We start from the raw sequence: 20,545 nt of genomic DNA, 5'->3' as shown, positions 1-20,545 counted from the left end.
CTGCACACAATGATGAGGGGATGTCAAAGATATACAGAATTCAATGGAGAAGGCCCCCGACAGCCAAAGCAGAAAGAATTTGATCAACTAAATCAGTAAAGTAGAATTGAATTATAACCTGTGCATAAAATAAATACCCATGATTCCACCCTCCTATAAATACATGATTAAATAAATAAATAAATGGGAGAGAAGAGATACATCTCTCACGCAACAGAATTCCACATAAACATGTAGATAATCTGCCTTATGGAGGGAGAACATAACTCCCCACTTGGAAATTGTGGACTGCACACAGCGACTTCCTTTGAAAGAGCACATTATGAAAACAGAGAAAGAATAAAAAAGCAATTTTACGGTGGAGAAACCTGAAAAAACGACTTCAGCCAGGTGACCAAGATGATAAATCGTGTTGACGGTATGTACCCTTGATATGAGATAAAGAAAATGACACTTTTCCTTTGTGACCTTCCTCCCCAAAATTCATAGCCTCAGAGTAATCATGAGAAAAACATTAGAAAAATCCCAAAGCAGGGACGTTCTACAAAATACCTAACCAGTACTCCTAAAAATGTCAGTTATTAAAAACAGGGAAAGCCTGAGAAACTATCAGAGACAAGAGAAGCTTACAGAGACCTGACGACTAAATGTCATGTTGTCTGCTCGATGGGCCGCTGTCAAAGAGATGGCTGTTAGATAAAAGCTAAGGAAATCTGAATACATAGACTTCATCTAGTGATAATGCATTAATATTCATTGTTGTCACAAATCTATCATACTAATACAAGATATTAATAATAGGGTAGGGGCCGGCCCGGTGGCACAGTGGTTAAGTTTGCACGCTCCGCTTCTCCGCAGCCTGGGGTTCACTGGTTCGGATCCCGGGCGTGGACATGGCACCCCTTGGCAAAAGCCATACTGTGGCAGGCGTCCCACGTATAAAGTAGAGGAAGGTGGGCATGGATATTAGCTCAGGGCCAGTCTTCCCGAGCAAAAAGAGGAGGACTGGCAGCAGATGTTAGCTCAGGGCTAATCTTCCTTAAAAAAAAAAAAAAGAAAAGGAATTAAAAAGTCACTAAATTATACATGTAAATATTAGCCCATTCAATTTCCAGCTATTTGAAATGAACTTTTTGATGGTGTTAACAATTTAGTTAAATGAAACTGTTTCCCCTCTTGTTCTGTGTGCCCAATAAACTATGTAAGCTCTGTGCAAACACGAGGCTCAGGAAGAAGACAGGACCCAGAGTGATCACCTGGCCTCCTGCAGCCAGGTGGAAGTCAGGAGGCAGCTAAATAATACAGGCCTCTTAAAGGGTGGCACTTTTACGAATAATTATTTGGGTTTGGAATGATCGATGATTTAAGGAATTCAAAATATAATCTGTATAGTTCAATTAAAGATGGCTAAATGAGGCATTTTTAATTTAGCGTGAAAACAAATATAAATTGATAGGACTTTAATATTCTGGGTAGGACTACAAAAATCCAGCAACAGAAGATGACAGGAGAGAGGGATGCTGAAAACTATGTCTCTTCAAAGGCAGGAGAGTAATTCTGTCTTACTCAGGGGCTATGTGGAAATGGAGCCAGGGTGGACCCATAACACAAGCATGTTTGCAGAAGACACTAGATTCCTATTCATTCACCTGACTCTGTGAAGGAGAGATGCTCAATAATAGTCATCTCTGTTTTGGATGTGCAGCCAGGCCTAAATCAGAGACAAATCTGAGACTTGAGACAGGAGTGTAACAGGGAAATGTAATTTTAGTTCCACCTGTGCTGTTGTCTTCTTGCCAGTGCTGTTTATAGAAAATTAAACAGTTTAGTCTTCAAAAACTATGAACTTCAAAAGATCAGAGTAAGACATTCACAGTGAAAGCATAGAGTTAACATTTACCAGGTAGATGAAAGAAAGAATTTTCTTTAGCGAAAGTCTACCTAAGTAAGCTAAAAGTTAATCAACATATTTTAATGAAAATAATAAAATAGAAAGAGATCCCAGACATCTAATTTCCTCTGTAAACTACAGAATTGCTTAATGAAAATTTTCCTGCACAATTGAACTCAGCTGGCTTTCGTGCCTAACTACCACTTTGCATACCAGAAACCTAGTCCTCTTGGCTTCAACTGCTGCTGATTCTCCTGTACGTGCTGTGCTACCCGGCCACACACTCCCGGCCTTGGAATAACCTCTGGAGATGCGCAACTCCCACCCTCTTAACAATAAGCCATAAGTGACTGCCCCTTACCTGGGCAAACAATTTTGTTTTCTGATCTCCATCATTCTCTGTACAATCTGGTTAAACCAGCTTTATGTTTAACATGTCCTAGAAAAATCCTAAAATGGTCTTCCCATAATTTTATCGTACACTGTATCAAAGTAATGCACTTGTTCATTTACTAAGTTTTCTAAACTCTGGCATTCTCACTTCTTTTTATTATTGTGACTGCTAAAGATTTTAATAGACTTAACAAGCATCACACACATATGTATGTACATAAAGTTGATCAGCATCTTTTTTGAGCAGCCCTATTAAATCACTTGGTAGTCAATACCACAGTCCCACATGAACACTTCGATTTGCAGTGCATGAAAATTAGTTTAATATATGTTAAACTCATTCTCTTTGACAGTTATTGATAACTTCTGTTCCATGATAGTATCATCATGATATATGTCATGCAATTGACATTTTCTGATTTGTACAACAATTACTAAAATTGTATGAAAAGCATGTGATAAATACCTACTCTAATTCATGTTATTAGAGAGGAAGAAAAAAACTTTATAATTAAGGAAAAGAGCATTGAAGTCAAATACAGATTTCTTACTCGTGTGAACTTTGGTCTATTATTTAATTTATACATGAAAAAATAATGCACATCTCAGAGCTGTTGTGAGAATTTACAATATACATACCTTTAAAAATATGTGTTTATAAAATGCACAGGACACTGCTTGGAATATAATAAGGGCTTGATAAACTGAGGCTATAACAAAAAATCTGCACATTCTTCTTTAAGTTATCCTTCGGTGACATGAAAACACGTGTCGCAATGAAATCAGTTTCCCAGGGAGAACATCCAAAGGCAACTGTGTTTTTAAAAGCCAATTACCATATTAATATCATTAGAAACACTGGATTATTATGTCAATCACCCTTGCCCTAAAAAGATATGCCATTAATTGTTTACAAAGTCTATATAAAATAGAACTGATATGTGAAAATGGGACCAAAGACTGTCTTATTCTCCCCTATTTAGTTTTTCATTTGCACCAAATATGTTTGCTAGAAGGCCAAAAGGGTAAGTTGTACTCTAGATTCAAGTTACTGGTAAACTACATGCCTGGAATTTTAGAAATATTAAACCACCTCTGCTATCCACATTTTTCAAAAGAATGAAAACAGATGAATAATGGAAAATTGGCTTCCCGTATAACATTGGGAAAAGCAGATATATTGTATCCGTTTAAAGACGTATATTTATGGCCTTCATGCTCTGCTGTAGCTGTGCAGTGTGAAGCTGTTAGCTTTCACTCTCATTTGAGAGATAACAGCTGGCAGATCTGGCAGACTTTAAGCTGTCAATCATTTAGAGAGCTGCATTTGTCTCGATTAAATAAGCACCAGTTATTAAAGCTAGGCCTTGACATCCAGGAGAGCCTGTGGTTACGTTTAGACAGCAAGTGAGGTCTGTCTGCACAGAATGACGCATCAGTCCTGCATGCCTCTGTTACAGACAGAGGCCTGGGAAAGGGTTCTGGGCACAACTGGCCTGCCTTCCCTCAGTAGTAGCACTCTAGGAGCAATTTTCAACCCGAAAATTTTTAAAAAGTATGATTTACATATTAAGAGAATTTGTTTTTTTCAAAGTGGAACATAATGTCAAATTCAACTGGAAACTATATTCCAAGTGACTGAATAAGGTTGTTGTCACTACTTTTTGGCCAAAGGAATTCTATTGACTGATGGATGTTTGCAAATGGCACTTGAGAAGGGTACTGGAGGTACCATAGGAGAAGATATAAATGTCACTAAACAGGAGAACTGTGCATTTAAAAGCCTTTCGGGTTAGAATGCTGTGATTGTACTGTAGCTGAAAACTGGACACAGGATATCCAATTCCATGAGAAAGGATAATACTGTTAGTATGAAATATGATAACATATTCTCTGTAATGTTTTGTCTAGTTAAAACAAAGGTTGCCACCAAAATAAGATAGATAATCTATTCTAACTGAAAAATTTCCACTTGTCTAAATTAATTTATATGTTTGTCTATTGGGCATTACATCTTACATGATGGATTTCTAAATGATGTGCTGTTGCAAAAACTGAATGTGTTCTCCGTTTCTAGCTATTGCTCAGTAGCGATAGCTTGAATCATAATCTTCTACGGAAAATAAATCATAAATTGTAATAGCATGGTGGTTATTCATATGAAATTTCCAAAGGTCATTTTAAGAAGTATGGAAAGTTATGTATCTGTCTTATCAAAGTACAATAGGGAAGACAATTTAGAAAGGAAGAAGAAAGTTGAGAGTTTGCTTCTCTGTGATTCTTTCTTCTTATTTCTTAGTTAGAAGCGGGGTCAACTATCACAAGGGCTGTTTTCATTATTCGAAGTGCCCCCAATGGGAAATAAATAGAGGCAATGGGGCATCCAATGCAACAGTTTTGATGAACACTAATTGGTGAATTTAACTGCTAACGTCTTTATGCACACTACTCACTGTCTTTGAGAATTGTGGAGCTAAATGTTTCATAAGGTTGAATCACGTCATCAAAATATGCTGCCTCTCTGCAGCTTTCTGTTCCTCTGCAAAGCTGGTTTATCCCATTATGTAGATACGAGCAACACAGAATGTAAAACGTGTTATCAATGTTTAAATAGGGATATTTTCAACAATTTTGTTTACTCTTTTTAAGCTAGGAGTGCTTAGATGAAAATGTATTTATTTTGCAGATAATTGAATTCAAATTATTTAAGGTAAAACATGTTTGTTTCCCAAACTAACTCAGTAATTGGCATAACTTTTTTGTTTTACACGAAACTCAAGTCAGAATCTAAAGTCTTCCATAATAATACACTGATAAACTTACATCTCACATTTCCGACTTCATTATGTCTTGAGGTCTAAACTAAGTCCAAGTTTTAGTTACAATTTCACATAAACTTGTGTATGTAAATCCAGAACATTAAAGTTTTGGGAACAACTTATGAAATTACATTATATTTGCTCATACTTTTTAAAACATATATTGAAAGAGAGTCATATGTAATAAAGCCATACTTTTAAAACTATGAATTGGGCATTAAAGATTAGTTTAAGTTGGATATTCAAGTACATTCACATAGTATTTATTTGAATGAATTAAATGTATGGTGAATCTTTCAATTTTTACATGTTCTAAACAAAATGTTTTTAGTATATATTTAGTAATGCAATTGGAAATTGTGGTAATTATGGCTTAATAAAATGTAATACTTCAAATTATAAAGAGAACGTTTATATGCAAGGCTCAAATACTTTATTTTGTAATTATACAACCTTGATATTCTTTGCAGTGGAAATTGATTATCATCTAAATATACTCATGTTTTCAGTGTCGTTCTGAAGGTAAATAAATCTGAATTGCAGAACCATGCCAATGTTATTGGTGGACGTTAAATATACATATTGAGAAGTTATGAAATGGCACATACTCTTGAGACACAATGCCATCATATCATTAGATTTCAGGAGTACTTGTTCAACTGCAATAATCAATTGAAAACACATTATTTGTGTATCCTCCTCAACATGTCAATCAACTTTGACAAAAGGAACAAAATAGTTCAAGAAGGTTTATGAAGAAAGCTTTTTAAAATTTTACAATTTTTATCATATGTCTACAGAAAAGAAATTTTAAAAGTACAAACAATTGCTATTCAATGAACATAGTATTCCTTTATGGGTTTTTGGTATATTTATTGAACTAGGCATTATAGATAAACATTTTTATTTACAATTTTTTGCATTTATTAATAACCCCATGGTGAAAATACACTTTTGGCACATGTATGGCATCCTTGAATCAAAAGATGTGCCCATTTCTAATTGAGATAGCTACTGACAGGTTGCCTTCGAGGAAGCTTGTATCAGTTTATACTCCCATTGACAGTATAGGATAATCCCTGAATTACTACCACTTGAAAACTCTAAGATGATATTTTATTATTGTTTTATTTTGTAGTTTTTAAAATATAATTTCTATGTTCAGTGTTAATTTTAATTAATTTTCTCTGAAATTAACTTTCTTTTCATTATAAGATTTTAAATTTTTTAAATGTTTTATGATATTTTTTAAGCATAAGATTAGCACATTGTGGACAAATTTTGATCTCATTCTTTATGGTATCTAAGTTTGTGTCATGTTTGAAAGGCTTCTTAACTCTAAGCTTACAGAAGTGGTACCAATATTTTTTATTTTATGTTTTATAAGAACTTGATTCATAAGAAATATACGTTGAATGTAGAAGATTCTTAAGATAACAGTAAACTGAAAGGAGGGAAAAAGTCCTTCTATATTTTTTTAAACTTGTCAATGTTTTCACATTGAAGGAAATTTTTTTTTTTTTTTTCCGCTGGGAAGATTCACCCTGAGCTAACATCTGTGCCAATCTTTGTCTATTTTGTACATGGGTCACCACCACAGTGTGGCTGACAAGTGAGGTAGGTCCCCACCTGGGATCTGAACCTGTGAACCCAGTCCACCGAAGCAGAGCATGCCAAACTTAACCACTATGCTACAAGGCCAGCCCCAAGAGATAATATTTTTGAAGAAGAAGATTAGCCCTGAGCTAACTACTGCCAATCCTCCTCTTCTTGCTGAGGAGACTGGCCCTGAGCTAACATCCGTGCCCATCTTCCTCTACTTTATATGTGGGATGCCTGCCACACCATGGCTCGCCAAGCAGTGCCATGTCCGCAGCTAGGATCCAAACCGCTGAACCCGGGGCCTGCCGAAGCGGAAGGTGTGCACTTAACCCCTGCACCACAGGGCCGGCCAGAGAGAGATAATTATTTTAATCCGGAAATAAGCCTGACTTTATCTGTTCCTCCCTCGCTTTCTTCCTCCTCCCCTCCTCCCTCCACGCCCCCTTCCCTCCCTCACTTTCTTGCAGCAGTTATCTATTAATCAATTATCATGTGCCAAGGTATACGTTAGTGCAGTTTTTGCATCTTACTGCTATAAGAATGTCTCACCATTATGATTTCCTCCTGAACCCCCAGAACAAGTCTTACTTTCTGAATAACTAGGAAAAATGTCAGCAACTGTTAGCAAGCTTATTAAACATTAAGGATTCCCCAAGGCACATGATGCTTAGTGAGACTTGGCCGTAAAACCTTTCGTTTCAATATCCTTCATGTCAAAACTCAGTTTGTAACTTTTTCCATCAAGTAGACAAGTATTATAAAGGCATGTAAGAACTGTTTCTAAATAATAACTATAAGTTAAAAAATCTTGATTTCAAAGTTAGTTTTATAAGATTTTGAGAGCCACAAGCATGCAATCCAAATTCAATTTATTGATTAAGAAGTTTTTCTCATGTCTCAGATTTGGTTCTGCTTTATGAGTACATGTTCAGCTGGGAGGCAAAGAAAGACATCCCTATTTTCATTTTAACTTTTAATACCAGCCTAAACTTTATCAAAATCAAACATTGTAAGACTGGTTATAAAAGTGAAAAAACCCTCAGTGCTTTTTTATCCAATGACTCATGCAGTAGATTGATTAATTGTACACCTGTTATTAAAGCTTGATATCTATTAAATAGTGAAGGAGTCAGAATCAATAATGTAAAGTTCCTTTGTATTAATTCTGTGCACTAGCTTCAGCCTAATTTTAGATGAATGCATGTAAATGAGCGTCATCTTAAAAAGTTCTGTGATGTTTTACAAGCAATAGAACAATTACATGTCAGGCAGGAAATAAAGTCTTTCCTTATTATTCCTAAATTATGTGCAATCTCCATTCTTAACAATATTGAAAATTTTCTAATTATCAACTCAGATGTAGGTCCAAATGCCGTTTGATTATTATACTGAAATTTGTAAATTATAATTTTCTTAAACAGTGTGTCTGAAAGTGCAGAAATAGATGATTTGCATCAGATTATTTGGGCTGCCTGTGTGCCTTACAACTGGTCTATGATTCCCAGTGGCCTGGAAATATTCATTTTAACAAGCTCACCAGTGATTCTTAAAGACTCGAAAGCTTGTCTACTTTAAGTTACTTAATCATTTAACCTGGAAGAAATAAACAAATCAGACACACAAGCTTATCTAATTTGTAATCTATTTTTACCCAGATGGCAGAACAGAAGAAGGAAGTAAAGAAAGAAGAAAAGGAAACATGTTTAAGCTATATCAGAAATACTATATGTATCATTACTTCTATTACACAAATAGCGAGAATGTAGTCTTAGAGGGGTCAAACACTTTTCTCAAATTCTAATGACTTCAAAATTACTCTTTACTGGAATTCTTGTACACTTCTAGTAAGAGATAACATGGCGTAATCCTCTAGAAAATGAATGGCATTTTTAAAAATCACAAAATATCCAACCTAACTTTAATATCCATCTCTCTATGTTTATATATATAATATAGCAATTCCATTCTTTTGGTTTTTTCCAGAGAATTGAAAACATATGTACACACACAAAATTGAATTAGACTACTTTTAACAACTTTACTTATAATGCTAAAAATCTGGAAATATCCTAACTGTGCACCAAGAAGAGAATGGCAAAAATGGTTGCATATTTGCACTAATGAATTTCTACTCAGCAATAGATATGTACAAACTACTGATACATGCAATTACATGGATGAATGAAAGCCACTATGCTCATCAAAAAAAGTCATACCATATGAGTCCATTTATATAAGTGTCTAAATTAGGTAAGCCAGCTAGAGTGAAATAAATAAAACATCAGCAGATGCCTCTACAGCGTGAGGAGCGGGGAAAGGCAATGGACTGGGAAGGAACATAACTTTCTGAGGTGACCGAAATGATCTATATCTTAATCTGCATAGTGGTATCATCATTGTTTACATAGGTCAATATTCAAAAAGTTGTAACACTTAATAGATGTGAATAGCACTGTGTGGAAACTAAATTCCAAATAACAAAAATTGCTTTCTTAAAAAACACTCTTTCTAAGTACAGCATATCAAACATTATTGGGCATCTAATATAGACTAATATTTCTTTATTATGTATTTATTTGCAGTTTAAAAAATTGTTTTATCTGGCTTTTTCATTGAACTTTTGGAAAAGACAAGGTTTTCAAACTACCTGAAGGGTATTACAGATTACAGTGTGACATAATCTTTTCAAACTTGACTCTTAGTCATTCCATCCATTCCCAAAGGCATCAATTGCTATTAACTTCTCCTGTACAGTTCCATAGATAATTTTTGCATATAGAAACATATGCATATACATATGTCCCCCCTTTAGATGTAAGGGGTATTGTGCTATGTCTATGCCTTGTACCTTGCTCTTTTCATTCATTATAGGTAAGAGAGATATCCATTTCATTACATACAGTATATGACAACTTTAAAACATGTCTGCAAATACTTTGAAACACCTTGATCCAGAGTTGAGTGTATAACCCTCTGCCTTAGAACATGTGCATATGAAGTTAGTGATCATATTACTTTTTGTCCTATCGTTTTATACGTTCTCTTATTTTGTAACAGAAATGAGTACAATCATTTCTATTTTCTAAGCTTACTATTGTATCTTCTGCAGAATTAAAAAAACATCTTCCTATCCATGTTTCATATTTCTCATCTCGTTCACTGTTCTAACTATATTGGCTAGTAATTTCAGAATAGTAGCACTTAATTGGCTGGTAGTGTACATTCTTGTCTTGATCTGACTCTAGTGGGGATAATGCTTCTGTTTGCTTATTATACAGCACTGGCTTTTTGGGTGAAATAGACAACTTTTTTTTTTACTACTGAGGATGTGTTCATGTATTCCTAACTTACTGAGGATGTGCATGTGTGTGTGTGTGTGTGTGTGCGCGTGTGTGTGCCCGCATGTGTGTGTGTGGGTGTGCTGACTTGACTTAAGATTCTTCCCACCAGACCAAGAATTTTTCTAATTATATATTCCAAACAGCACCTTTGTAGGCTCCCCATCTGTTCCAATCCTAAAGACCCTGAAATCAATTAGCCTTCTCCACAATTCTCTGCTGATCAAAACACTCTGATTACTAATCTCTCCCTGTGGCCTGGTTATGATAATTTCACCCACCATTTATTCTACTGGGCTCTCTGAAGGTTAAGTGCTACCAACTGGCTCCTACCACTCAGAGTGCTCGTTATTTCCACTGAAACCAGGGAGCCCAATTCCATTGTAACATCTCCCATAATCATCGCTTGCCTAGAAAGAACAAAAATAAACACAGAAATTTTCAGAGATGAAGGCGCACTGCCCTCTTCCTTCCTTCCAAGGCATTTCTTAGTTTCTTCAGCATTTGTACATGCTGAAGGGAAGGTATTTCAGACCCTACTGTGGAATATAGTTGGGTAGGAAATTTCAGCATAAATTGGACCCTCATTGTTGAATCCAGCTTCAATTAGCTAACCTAGAGACGATTTATGTCACTCACAATTTTTAAGCCAATATATTAAATCTCATATCATTAAGACAAGACTTTGCTTCCTCTTTGTTAGTCTAATAATCTTAACATCCACTCTCCTACATAATCTCCAGTCTCCTGCCACCACAAATTGGTAAGGTTCTGCAACTCTTTTAAAATAAAGATATCTTCTGGACCAGGTCCATTGTTCTCTGTCTAGGCTATGCTGAAATTTAGTTTTTATAGCAGCTGAAAGAAAATGAGTGCTAAGGGGAATTGACATCCCTTTGTGAGACAACTGCCCCACTTAAAGTCATGAGGACGTATTTATGCAGGGAAAAACTCAGACGGGAGACAAGACATGCTTTTCTCAACAGTAGTGTTCAGGGATAATTGGGGATTCTCAGCCCTATCTGGGTCCACGCCAGTGTCTCATTCTCATTCTTCAAAGACCCAGTACTTCTCAAATATGTATCTCAAATCTTAAATCCCATTTTTAGGGTCTATGTCCAATCTACTTCTGATATAAATTACAGAATCATTGGAGATTGATTAAGAAAAGATGGAATACTCAAATATGTATGAAGGAGATATTTACAAAGGTCTGGCACTGTTTAGGGGAATTGAAAAGAGTAGCTAAGGCAACCCAGGGCTAGCAAGAGCACCTCCATGCCCAAAGGGAAAGGAAGCCTTGTGGAAGTGGCTTCCTGACAAAAGCTGAAAACTTTGATAGATTAAACTGGTCTGTTAGGGAAAGGACTGGGATAGTAAATGCCCAACCTCTCCCTCCTTCTTCCATTAGAAGCCCCACTATTTCCACCCATTAGCCAAACCCTATTGTGGAAGGTGGTGCTATTAGCCTCCCAAGAACAAAGGAGGTGAAGAAGAGTTACAGGGGAAAGGAGAATATGCAGCTCATTGATGCTTAGCCTGCCTCCATTGCCCCTCATGCACTGGGTCCACAGCAGCCCTTGCCATTCCCACATTCCTGTTGCTGCAAACAGGGAATTTAGGGGGTTTTGGTTCATGTTGTGCCACTCATCTTTAATAACAATTATAATCGCTCATCCATATGTGAATCATTTGTATAGGTTTTATTCTGTGTCTTAGCTCTAATTTATCCTGCGTGCTCCATAATTTATTTTCACTACTTTTGGCAATCATAACCTTCTTTGGGGTAGTCTGAATTTTAGCTGGTTCTAAAGTCTGTTTCTCATTTTTTTCTTACTACGAAATGGAGGGAGAAATGCTGATTTTATGCCACTATATTCAGGCTGAAAGTACTCCCACAAAATGGTTTTATAAACCTTCCTTTATTTGATATGAAGACTATAGTATATTGTATCAAATGTGTCAATATTCCTCCAAATAACCCTGTGCCAAATTAAACAATAAATAAAAAGCAGACAAAAACAAAGATTCATGTACACTGACAACAAGAAGTGGTTTCAGATATTATAAATTTGTATTTAATTATCTACTTATCTAGTCTTCTGCATCAAACTCTTCAACAACTCCAATATGCGTATGATCTGAAATCTTCTAGAATGTTTCAATATCATATAAAAATTTACTAAGATTTCGACTTAGCATTCAAGTCTAAATCAAGTGTGAAATTATTTATTTTGAACTGAAATTAATTACTTATTTTGAATTGGGATTACAATTTTTTATTCTAATAGGCTAAATTTTGATAACCATTACAAATATTTTAAATAACAATTATTTCAAAAATATCAATACTATGGGTGAGATTTATTTAAACTCTTCTAAATTTAATTCTAAATATCCTTGAAGTTGCAAGTTCATTATTAACTAAGGAAGTAATAACACCCTTCAAAATCATCAGTATTACCATATGTGTTGGCCGAGCTCTAAAGACCAGCATAGATTTATTCAGAATAATAACTGGTTTCTTGTCTTTTATAGGGATGACCACAGAGAGCCCATTTGTAATTATATGCCAATGATTCTGTAAACCAAGATGATTACATAGCTCTTGTCCCTATATTATACTTAATGATATTTTCAACCTCTTAGTCAAGTGATTAACTTAAATGTATTTTTACGGTTTTTTTGTCTTTTAAGATGTGTAAATATATTATCTCATATTAGTATTAATATGAAAACTAATTATTATCTTATATCTTTTAAGGTTTTATCTGACAAGCGTATCACAACTTCTAAAGTCATTTTAAATATAGTACTTATGTGTTTTGATTTTTATTTTCCAGTACCCAATCTAGAACATGGATATGTCATTTCATTAGCTTATAACATCTTCCATAATAATAAAGACATACAAAATTGCCCTACATAGTAAAATTTACTCTTGAGTTAAGATTTCTTCAATCTGAGACATATAGATCATTTACCATGACTAATAATCAATTCCCATATTACTAATGGCATTTTAATTTACTTTTATAGGATCATACAATTTACATTAACTTTACACCATGTTTCACAGTGGGAGATATGCCCTATACCTGTAGCAATATTCAGGTTAATGAAGTAAATAGCATGTATTTTTAAAGATTGTCTTCTAGTGTTAGTAAAATATGCTCTTAGGTTCTTTAACTGGATGCTGCATAAGTCATTCCTATTACAATCAGCTGTCTATTCATATGCTCTGTGACTCTTTATCACACTAAAGAAAGTATGCTATGTTTTATGATGATGAGTATTTCAGTGATGAAGATTAGTTTTCTTTGTCACTGTCATTGAAAAGATGAATAACCCTAGCTTACTTAGACCTGGGAAGAATTAGAAAATTCAAGCAAAATCATATATTTTTAAAACTTTCAGGTGGAAATGTCAATGTCCTTATCTTAATTAGTAGCATATTTAGGATTATTATCCTTTCTCAATTCTAAGGTATATGTTATTTTAATGGTTCTTTTATCCTCACAAATCTTATTTTTATTTACTTATTTCCTCTTTATTAATCTATCTTTTTAATGGAGAAGAGCCATTTGCTTCTGATTATTAGTGATTTCTCTTTTTCCTGCTATGTCCTTAATAAATATTTTTTAAAAAACAGAATACCAATGATTATCTACATGAGGGTAAACTTTGCAATCTCAAAAATGAGTTGATGAAATGGAGGTGAGACATGATTGGCTACCATATTCATGGCTCAGCTGGTCAATTTCTACTTTTTTGTACATTCTGACATGAAGAAATACTTGCTTTTTATCCATCCAAGCTTCCCTAACCACACTTTTAATCATGCAGTAAGCCAGATTGTAGATTATTTAACAGCACTCACAATTTTCTTTTTTTTGTTTATTTTTTTAAGTATGCTTCTTTGGTGAGGATTGGCCCTGAGCTAACATTTGTTGCCAATCTTCTTCTTTATTTCTTTTTCTCCCCAAAGCCCCAGTACATAATTGTGTATCCCAGTTGTAGGTCATTCTAGTTCTTCTGTGTGGGACGCCATCACAGCACGGCCTGATGAGCAGTGAGTAGTCCGTAGCCAGGATCCTAACCGGCAGACCCTGGGGCTCCAAAGCGGAGCACACAGACTTAACCACTTGGCCTGGGGCTGGCTCCTACTCACAACTTTCCAATCAGAAGAAAAATAGCTAAATAAAGAAGAGAATAATTCAGATAATATTATGCAAAATATCTGTTTTTAGGTCACTGGGTCAGTGTCTTCTTATACATGAAAAAGAAAAATATGTCTCAATATGTATTCACTTAACAAATGAAGCAAGGGCTATTCTGCAGTAGGCAGTGAATGGCATCAGTCATGGAAAGAAATCAGCGAGTGTTCGGCATACAGTAGTAAACCACTAAATATGTGTTGACTGAATGAAGGAACATCAGAAGAAAAACCAAATAATGCTAATTCTAAGCTATGGAATACCACATAATGGCTACTGAAACAGACTAAGCTAACTATCTCTAGAAGAGACATGTGGTGTTCGTTTAAACTCACAATCATGGAAAACCGGGAAATGCCAGAATATTCATATCAGGTCAATCACAATATTAAAATAAGTAATTTAAATACAACTTATGGTATATTAAGATTTTATTGCATAAAATTATTTTTATGTGAAATGTAATTACTCTATAAAAATCAAACATAGAAGCCTTTCTGGTAAGAAGCATACTTTTATCTGCAGGCCTATTCGATACAGAGAATGTATTTTATCATCTGACATAAAAAGTGTTGATAACAGTTATCATTTATTAATTGGTTACTTGATGCCAGGCAGTGTGGAAAGTGCTTTTATGATATATTAATCAGTCAGGTTAGGTTACCTGCCATTAAAAAATATGTAAAAATATCACTGATTTACCATCATAAATGTTGTGGCTCATTCAGATCACAGTGTAATGGTTTGGGGAGGGGAGATGGCAGAGAAGGAGTTTCTTCTTTGCACATTCATTCAGAGACCCAAGTTCCTTTCACTTTGTGATATTTTACCATTGTTAACATGGAACCTCTAAATTTTCTATTCCTGGGAAGAGAAAAAAGTGGAGAAAGCACACCCTCTCCTAAATACCTTGGCTCAGGAGTAATATAGCTCACTTCTGTGCATGTTCCATAGCAGGAACTAATCACATGACTCTGTCTACATGCAAAGAATCAAATGATCATATTGTAAAAGCTGGTCCAAGCAGAGAGAGCTCAGCCACACATGTCAGTGACCTCATGTGACACCGTATAATGTTCTTATAGTCAACGTTATGCACAGGTAGTAGATTTTACCCCCAAAGTCTGAAAAAAATAAGCAAAGGCTATAATGCTTATAAACCTATGATAGAATTACATTTTTCAAAAATAAGTTACCCATAGAGTAAAATGCCCAATAACAGAAACACTGACTAGTCAGTTCAAAACAATTGTGAAAAAAAATTAACAAATGGTTGAGTTGGTCTAAAGATTTGCTTCACAAAAGAAGTTTATGAAATTTTATTAGGGGTCATCACTTTCGAGTGCTTAACCTTGCCAATTGGAAAGGACTGTCTAGATACCTTTCCAAAAATCTATCAATCCAGTATAACAACATCTCAATAGCTCTTAATCCTTACAGTTTCAATGCCCTCTTTTTATAATAAATATTTTATAAAATCCCTTTTACTATGATGAAAATTAATTAACAAATAATCTAAACTGCATATATATGTTTGTATGTGTATATATTTAAAAATTAATACAATGAAATAATGAAAGGAGAAATTTTAAAAGTAACATAAAATACTATACAATTCAATATGTAAAATCTTGGCACAACTATAATTAAACCACAGTGAAGTTATTAGATGCTTGCACCCACATACAAAAAAAGTTTGGATATAAAAATGTAATTTGTCATTTAAATAAGCATTGCTAACACATTCTCTTTCTACCTGGCATTCTCGAATAAATGTTGAATAAGTATTTTGTATAGCAACAAGAGCAGTGTTGCCATTTGTGTTGATTATTTTTATGTGCCACGTGGCCAGGCCATCATGTGCACAGATATTTGATCCAACAGTTCTGGTTGTTTCCATGACATGTATTTGGATGATATCAATGCTTAAATTGGTGGGCATTGAGTAAACAGATTGCTCTCCATAATAGGGGGTGAGCCTCATCTAATCAGTTTAAGACCAGAAGAAAAAACAAAGAGCAGTCTCCCCAGAGCAAGAGAGCATGCTCCTGCAGATCACCTTTAGACTTCTTCTGTGACATCGGTTCTTCCTGGTTCTACGGCAAGTGGCTTTCAGACTCAAGCTGGAACATCAGCTCTGCTGGGTCTCTAGTCTGCCGACCTACCCTGCAGATTTGGATCTGCCAGCCTCCATAATCATGTAAGTCAATTCCATCTAATAAATCTCATTTTATATGTATATATGTAAATACACATCCTATTGCCTCTATTTGATGGAAAACTCTGACTAGCACATGATTGGTGACACATTTTTCATAATTGTGAACTACTCTTTATAATATCAAGATCAAAACAAATTAAATTATTGCCTAATTAGTGTGGGTGTATTCTGGACAAATTTAAGTGATGCAACACTAAAAGGATGCAACAATACTTTGTCACTATATGTAAAATGGAAATAGGTTATTGTCCTAGGTAATTATAATAAGTTTTCAACCTATAGGAATTTCCAATGAGATAGAAATTAATGCCAACCAGGGAATGATCATTTGTTTGAGTGACACTGTCCTGCACATTGAAATACCTCTAGCTTCCCTAGGTCTTGCCACATGTAATTCTAGGTGCCCAGCTCAGACGCTTCACTGTTTTAAACACACACGCACCCACACACACACTGAGAAGGTGTGTAAGGAGGCTGAACAGAACCATATCTACACTCACGCCTCCTTGAGAGCATCACTTGCTTCTCACATGCTTCTCCTAATGGAAACTGTGGGTCCTGCCAGAGCCGCCGTCTGAACCCCTGCTCTGCAACTCGAAAGCAATAATAATATTAAAATGTTAATACTATTAATAAAAAATAGCTGTGCTACTGATTTTATAACTTCAGGTAAGTCATGTAACCTCTCTTGATTTGTATTTTCTCACATTTCATGTGAGGTGCATGATCACTAAAAATAGGTTCAGCAGAGGGATCAGATGACCTGAAGATAAAGTCTTGGTGAAATCCCCAGCCGGTCAGGCTGTCCTATTCATATTTGCTGTTCATAAACATTGCTGCCCTTGTGGGTTGATATGGTAGTATACGTCAGTTTGAATCAATTCTATGCCAGCCATTTGGGGAGTTATGAATCTACAAAGATACAGCTTCCTATTGGTTATATTGAAAATTCAGAACTCTCTTATACATAAAGCTACCAACTTAACAGAGGCAACATTTTCTAATGTCTTTTGGTTAAGGTTTTATTATAAAAGCTTGGAAATATGTCAATTCCATTTGCAGAAATAACACCACTGAAAATATATAAAAAGAAAACATATATTTATTATAAATAGTGCCCAATATCTGTGTCCAATTTTTAGTTCACTTATTTGTCATTTAAGAACACAATCTGTTGATCTGTTAATGAATTGTAATTTTCTAACCTCTAACTTACATAATGCTAGTCTTTAATACAGTTTGTTTTAGAAATTCTGACCAAATTCCTAAGTTACTGCTTCATCTTTTGCTTCAGAAAGTGTTAACAATTTTTGGAATGTTTAGGACAAGTGAAAATCAATTTCTTCTTCATAGCTAAGAGTAAAAGCTATTCACACCATGATGTTCAGTACTTCCAATCACTCTTAAATGTATGGTAAAGAAAAGCTCTTACCGCGCATTGATCAACCGATGGAAAGAGCTAAAATGGGAAAAATGTTGCTGATTTCATATATACTACAACTCAGAAAAAGATTTTGCTCCCCTTTCCTTTTAGATGCATTTAACACATAGCAAAGCTATACATTAATATCAATATATTGATAATGCTTGAAGGTATTTATAATAATATTTTAGGGTGGTATGAATGAATAAAGAAAAATAGTTTGGATAGCATTAAAGTTGAGAAGATAATTAATAAATATTTTAAAGATAAGCCATGGGTGTTAAGAGCCTGTTTCACACCAGTATGCTAAATCTAAAGATTTTCTTTTCTCTGGCATTATCATTGTCTTTTACTATCCATAAAGAGGGGTGATCTAAGATCAAAATTTTAAAATATAACACACATAATATATATTTTATTTTGTCATCTTAGAATGCCACTTGCCACTGCACTACAATGAAATATTAATGACACTACTATTTCCAGTGATCAAATAATTTTGTCAGAGAACTTTATGAATTCAGTGGCAGGTACAATGTCTGATATGTAATATTATTCTTTGACTCTTATTTTATCTGAGTTGAGGAATGATGATTTTGGTCTAAAAAAGCCATCCTTTTAGGATTTTCCATTATTCCAAAAATAATACTAATAACTATTTTTCTCAAAGCCTACTAGCTCTACAATAAAAATTTTAGATACTGAGATGTTATTTCTCATATTTTGATTATAAGATAAAAGGAAAGGAAGGAGAGGCAAGTCCCTCTATATATTCACATATCTATGTAATTAACATTGTTCATGAAATAGACAATTTAATGACAATTTTAAGTTTCATGTAATCTTGATGGCCTGTGGAAATCTCAATGAGTGAGAGCAAGTGTCACTCAAATAATATTGGACATAAAGTGGCGCTATGGTAGCACCTTTAACATTGTTCTGAGCTACTGTTTTCTTTTTCTTTCTTTTCTTTTCTTTTTTTTTTTTTGGCTGAGGAAGATTAACTCTGAGCTAAAATCTGTTACCAATCTTCCTCCACTTAAGTGTGGGTTGCCACCACAGCATAGTTGATGAGTGGTGTGTGTATGAGCCCAGGGTCCAAACCCATGAACCTGGGCTGCCAAAATGGAGTGCACTGAACTTAACCACTGTGCCAGAGGGCCAGACCCAAACATGGCTATTTTTTTCTTTCTTTTCTTTTTTTTTTGAGGAAAATTAGCCCTGAGCTAACATCTGTTGCCAACCCTCCTCTTTTTTTGCTTGAGGAAGATTCCCCTGAGCTAACATCTGTGTCAATCTTCTTCCACTTTATATGTGGGTTGCTGCCACAGCATGGCTGACAAGTGATGTAGGTCTGCATCCAGGATCTGAACCCATGAACTCAGGCCACCTAAGTGGAGCACACCCAACTTAACCACTATGCCACTGGGTCAACCCCCTGAGTTACCATTTTAAAAGGAAGTTTACCCATGTTAAACCAATAGCTTTAATAAGGTTGATTATATCCGATCCATTTGTAGTTTATACTTAAAGCAGAAAGTATTTTCACCAAAGAAATTATGTTTTCTTCTAAGAAACTTATATAAATTGACCTCTATAAATTTTCATCACAACTCTATGATGTAGCGACATGGTGCAGGCAGGAGGAAGAATTGTAAATTGATACCAGAACCTGAAGCAGGAAGGTGGCAATCGAGATAAGCAGTGTGGGACAAGATGGGCTTGAAATTTATGGAAGAGGATCTAGATTCGATTCACTAAAGAGAACTTTCTGAAGTCTCTGTGGATAAGATTTATCATCAATTCCTTAGTGAAGAGGAACTGGTAACTCACATGAGAATGGTCTGAGCACTCTTATTTTTCCAGGTAAACATTCTGGTCCATAAATGTTTATCTCGTGACCTGGGGTACAGTCATTTCCAACCATTTAAAAACAATAAATTCTAAGGAAATGCTTTTTAAATTTTTGTAAGATATGGATTCCTGAAGTCTGAGGACCATCCTGACTATGACAGTCAAGACACTGGTCTCACTCTGCTCAAAACTACAAATACTGTAAGGAGTTTAGACACAGGAAGATTTATTGCTGATAATTGCTTAAGATACATAGCTATCATGTTAATCAGTATTACTCACTTTCAAGAAAAAATCATGTTTACTTCTAACAAAACCAGTAATTTTGATATAAATATTCCTGGAAAATATTTGCATCCAGCCACAAATATAATGTTTTCAAGATAAATGACTTACAATTCCAATAGTCAAGCTGCTATATTTGTTGATGTAAAGATGTTTTGAACAGCTAGATTGTAAAATAAAATTTTAATAAAGTGCCCACTGCAAGTTTTAAAAAAAAACAATCATGTAAATTAATCTGCATATACGCCAACATGCCATTGATATTCTCAAAAGCCCGGGAGTTCAGTATACCAAAATAAGTCTATTTCCACTAGATACATTATCTTTTAAAAGATTCATGTATACTTATAAAATAATCTTCAGAACAATTGTATATGAACTTTTTCATTGAGAGAATATGACAGCTATGTCCTTTCAGAGACCAAAGGTAAAGCAATGTCCATTTTGTCAAATATCCTGTTTTTCTAAAATTGTCTTGTATGACTCATTGATGCATCCTTCA

This window comes from Equus quagga, chromosome 3 (genome assembly GCF_021613505.1).
Source record: "Equus quagga isolate Etosha38 chromosome 3, UCLA_HA_Equagga_1.0, whole genome shotgun sequence".
NCBI lineage: Eukaryota > Metazoa > Chordata > Mammalia > Perissodactyla > Equidae > Equus > Equus quagga.
The sequence above is the reverse complement of the archived record's forward strand: the minus strand, read 5'-3'. Positions refer to the sequence as shown.